Source organism: Mus caroli, chromosome 4, assembly GCF_900094665.2.
Source record: "Mus caroli chromosome 4, CAROLI_EIJ_v1.1, whole genome shotgun sequence".
NCBI classification, from domain to species: domain Eukaryota; kingdom Metazoa; phylum Chordata; class Mammalia; order Rodentia; family Muridae; genus Mus; species Mus caroli.
This window is the reverse complement of record NC_034573.1, coordinates 19,286,205-19,291,684: the sequence shown is the minus strand read 5'-3', so window position 1 is coordinate 19,291,684 and position 5,480 is coordinate 19,286,205.

The following is a 5,480-nucleotide window of genomic DNA, read 5'->3' as shown; positions in this document are numbered from 1 at the left end:
TGCTAGAGTTTTATTGAATATTTTTTGCATCGATATTCATATGGGAAATTTGTCTGAAGTTCTTTTTCTTCCTTGGTTCTTTTCATGGTTTAGGTATCAGAGTAATTGTGGCTTCATAGAATGAATTAGGTAGTGTTCCCTCTGTTTCTATTTTATGGAATAGCTTGAGGAGTGTTGGTGTTACCTCTTCTTTGAAGGTCTGGTAGAATTCTGTATTAAAGCTATCTTGCTCTGGGCTTTTTCCTTAGGGGATGGATTAGGGTTTTACTGGTGTGAACAGACATCATGACCAAGACAATTTTTATAAGGACAATATTTAATTGTAGTTTGCTTACAGGTTCAGAGCTTCAATTCATTATCATCAAGGTGGGAACATGTCAAGGAGGAATGGTTGAGGAGGAGCTGAGAGTTCTCCATCTTCATTTGAAGGCTGCTAGCAGAATACTGGCTTCCAGGGCACTAGGATGAGGGTCTTAAAGCCCACATCCACAATAAAACGCCTATTCCAACAAGGCCAAAACTACTCCAATAGGGTCCATACCTTCTAATAGTGCTAGTCCCTGGGCCCAACAAATATAAACTATCAGAGGGCATATGGGCGTGTTTAGATAAGTTATCTGATTTTGATTTAAATTTGGTACATGATATCTGTCTAGAAAATCATTCATTTCCTTTAGATTAAGCAGTTTTGTTGAGTATAGCCTTTTGTAGTAGAATCTGATGATTTTTTTTGAATTTCCTCCATTTCTGTTGTTATGTTTCCCTTTTCCTTTCCGATTTTGGTAATTTGGATACTATCTCTGTGCCCTTTAGTTAGTTTGGCTAGGAGCTTATTTATGTTGTTGATTGTTTCTCAAAGAACCAGCGTTTCATTTTGTAGATTCTTTGTATTGTTCTCTTTGTTTTTATTTGTTTGATTTCTGCCCTGAGTTTGACTATTTCCTGCCCTCTATTCCTCTTGGGTGTGTTTGCTTCTTTTTGTTCTAGAGTTCTCAGGTGTGCTGTTAAGTTGCTAGTGTAGGATCTCTCCAATTTCTTTACCAGGACACTTAGCTCTATGAATTTTCCTCTTATCACTGCTTTCATTGTATCCCATGTGTTTGGGTACGTTGTATCCTATTTTCATTAAATTGTAAAAAGTAAAAAGTCTTTTTTAAAAAAAGATTTATTTATTATTATAAATAGGTACAATGTAGCTGTCTTCAGACATACCAGAAGAGGGCATCAGATCTCATTATGGGCGGTTGTAAGCCACCATGTGGTTGTTGGGATTTGAACTCAGGACCTTCGGAAAAAAAGTCTTTAATTTCTCCTTCTTTGTCCCCTGACCAAGTTATCATTGAGTAGAGTGTTGTTCTGTTTTAATGAGTATGTGGGTTTTCTGTTGTTGTTGTGTTGTTGTTGGTGGTGGTATTGAAGACCAGTCTTAGTCTGTGGTGATCTGATAGGATGCATGGGATTATTTCAATATTCATGTGTCTGTTGAGGCTTGTTTTGTGACTGTTCGTATGGTCAGTTTTGGAGAAGGTATCATGAGGTGTGAGAAGAAGGTATTTTATTTTGTTTTAGGGTGAAACATTCTGCAGATATCTGATAAATCAATTTTGTTTGTAACCTCTATTTCACTGTATCTCTGTTTCATTTTTGTGCTAGTGATCTACCTGTTCATTGGTGAGAGCCAGTTGTTGAAATTTTCCACTATTATTGTGTGGGGTTCAATGTGTGTATTGATCTTTAGTAGAGTTTCTTTTATAAATGTGGGTGCCCTTGAATTTGAGGCACAAAAGCTCAGAATTGAGACTTTATCTTGGTGGACTTTTCTTTTGAATATGAAGTGTCCTTCCCTTTCTCGCTTGATAACTTTTGGTTGCAAGTCTATTTTATTGGATATTTGTATGTCAACTCCAGCTTGTTTCTTCGGAGACTTTTTTCCAGCTTTTTACTCTGAGGTAGTGTCCATCTTTGTTATTGAAGTGTGTTCCTTGTCTGCAGCAGCTTGTGTATCAGTCTGTTAGCTTATGTCTTTTTATTGGGGAATTGAGTCCTTTGATATTTAGAGACAGTAAAGACAGACGATTGTTAGTTCCTGTTACCTTTGTTGTTGTGGGTGGCATTATGTGTATGTGATTCTCTCTTTTTGGTTTTGTTGTGAGATGATTAATTTCATGATTTTTCTTTGGTGTAGGTACCGTTCTTGTGTTGGAGTTTTTCTTCTTGGATTCTCTGTAGGGCTGTATTGGAAGATAGATACTGTTTAAATTTGATTTTATCTCGAAATTTTTTGGTTTCACCATCTATGTTGATTGAGAATTTTGCAGGGTATAGTAGCCTGAGCTGGCATTTGTGTTCCCTTAGGGTCTGCATGTTCACTGTCCAGGCCCTTCTGGCTTTTAGGGTCTCTGTTGAGGAGTCTGGTGTAATTCTGATAGGTTTGCATTTATAGGTTTCTTTGCCTTTTTCCTTTACAGTTTTTAATAGTCTTTTTTTTTCTTCTGTTCATTTAGTGTTTTAATTATTATGCAGCGAGAGGATTTTCTTTTCTGCTCCAATCTATTTGGTGTTTTATTGGCTTCTTGTACATTTATGGCCATCTCTTCTTTTATGTTGGGGATATTTTCTTCTCTGATTTTGTTGAAGATGTTTTCTGGTCCCTTGAGCTGGGAATCTTTGTTCTCTTCTATTCCTATTATTCTTAGGCTTGGTCTTTTAAATGTGTCCTGAATTTCCTGGATGTTTTGGGTTAGGAGTTTTTTTATGTTTTGTATTTTCTTTGACTGTTGGTTGTGTCAATGTCTTCTAAGATATCTTCTATGCCTGAGATTCCTCTATCTCTTGTATTCTGTTGTTGATGCTTGCCTCTGTTGTGCCTGACCTCTTTCCTAAGTTTCCCATTTTCAGGGTAGCCTCCATTTGTGTTTTCTTTATTGTTTCTACTTCCATTTTTAGGTCTTGGAACACTTTGTTCAATTCCTTCACTTGTTTGAATATATTTTCCTGCATTTCTTTAAGGGATTTGTTTCCTCTTTATGGTCTTCTACCTGTTTACCTATGTTTTCCTGTATTTTTTCAGTTACTTGTGTCTTCCTTAATGGTCTCTACTATCTTCTTGAGGTAGGATTTTAGGTCAGCATCCTGGTTTTCAGTTGTGTTGGGGTATTCAGGCCTTCTTGTGGTGGGAGAACTGGTTTCTGATGGTGCCAAAGTATGGCTTCTGTTGCTTATGGTCTTGTGCTCACCCCTTTCAATCTGGTATCTCTGGTGTTAACTGGCCAGGGTGTCTATATCTGGAGCATGCCTCCTGTGCTCCTGGGTTGCTGCATGTCTCCTGGGAGAATTGTGGGCTTGGCTCTAGCAGATCATCTGGGAGGCCTTCACACTGTGGGTTCTTCAGTGGGGCATGCACTCTGATGATCCTTTGTCTTGGCTGCAGCATATATCCTGGGAGTCCTTCAGTTGGTTGGGTCTGTTGCCCTGGGTACAGCAAAACTCCTGTGATGCCTTCAGACTGTGGAGTCTGTTTCCCTGGGTACAACAGATCTCCTGAGAGGACTTCAGACTGGGTATACACACTGATTATCTGCAGAAGGCACAGTCTGGAAGGGATGTGGCATTCGAGTGGAGGGGATGGGTCCTGCATCTGCTGGGTTCCTCAGAGTACCCAGCTGCTGCAGTTATTTGGCAGGGTGCCTTACCTTTCTCCCTGGGTGCGGCAGATCTCCTGGGAGCCCTTCAGACTCTGGAGTCTTCAAAGGGGCAGACAAACTGATGATCTGCCCCAACAGAAAGCTGACTTTTTGCTCTTAATTTCAAGAGTTTTATTTAAACGTTTTCCATTTATTTATTTGTTTATTCATTTATTCATTCATCCCTTTTACACCCCAATTACTGCTCCCCCCTTGTCCCCCCACAGTTCCTCTCCCATACCCCCTCCCCTTCTTCTCTGTAGAGACCCCCCTGAGTATCCACCCACCTAGAGCATCAAATCTCTGCAGGATTAAACTCATCTCACTGAGGCCAGACTAAGCAGCTTAGTTAGGGGAAAAGATCCCACAGACAGGCAACAGCTTTAGGGATAGCCCCTGCTCCAGTTGTTGGGGACCCCACATTAAGTTTGACCTGTACATCTGCTACATATATGTGGTGGGTCTTTGTCCAAGCCTGTGTATGCTCTTTGGTGGTTCAGTCTCTGAGAGCCCCTATAGGTCCAGGTTAGTTGACTGTGTTGGTTTTCCTGTGGAGTTCCTATTCCCTCTGGGTCCCTCAATCCTCCCCTCACCTCTTCCATAGGAGTCCCTGAGCTCTGTCTGTTTGGTTGTTGGCCTTGGCATCTGTTTTAGTCAGCTGCTGGGTGAAATTTCTTAGAGGATAGTTATGCTAGGCACCTGCTTGTAAGTATAACAGAATGCTTGTCCATGGGATAGGTCTCAAATATAGCCAGTTATTGGTTGTTCATTTCCTCTGTCTTTGCGCCTGCACTTGTTTTAGACAGCACCAATTTAGTTTGAAAATTTTGTGAGTGGGTTTGTGTCCTTGCCCCTCCACCGTAGATCCTTCCTGGCTTCAGGACATTGCCTCTTCATTTTTTATTTTAAAATTTAAGGTTAATTAGTTATTATCATTATGTGCATATATGCATGTTATGGGTGTGTATATGTGTGTATAGTTCAGAGGACAACTTTATTATAGAGTTGGTCTTTTTCTTCTACCCTTACATGGGTTCTAGGACTTGAATTCAGGTTTCCAGATTTGCACAACTAGTGTCTTTATCCCCCATGACCATCTTACTGTCCAAAATGATAGTCATTTTGAGGGCACTTTAATGTTCATAGTCACTGAGAGCTGGTTCTCATTGCTTGGTGGAGGAAGAGCCTAATTCTTATTTCTTTCCAAATCAGATTTTGACTAAATGATTTATGTTTATACTGACTTAAGATTTGCATTTTGCTACAGTTAAACTGATGTGATCTTACATATTTTTATTCCAAAATTTCCTCTGTTACATATGCAGCTAGAGCCATGAGTCCCTCCATGTGTGTTCTTTGTTGCTGGTTTAGTCCGAGGAAGCTCTGGAGGTATTGGTTAGTTCATATTGTTGTTCTATATCAGGGTCCTGTCAGCAAAATATTGTTGGCATATGCAATAGTGTCTAGGTTTGGTGTGTGTTCTTTTGTGATTGGGTTACCTCACTCAGGATGATATACTTAAGATCCACCCATTTGCCTAATAATTTCATAAATTCATTGTTTTTAATAGCTGAGTAATACTCCATTGTGTAAATGTATCACATTTTCTGTATACATTCCTCTGTTGAGGGACATCTGGGTTCTTTTCAGCTTCTGGCTATTATATATAAGGCTGCTATGAACACAATGGAGCATGTGTCCTTATTACAAGTTGGGACATCTTCTGGGTATATGCCCAGGAGAGGTACTGCTGGATCTTCCAGTAGTACTATGTCCAATTTTCTGAGGAACCTCTAG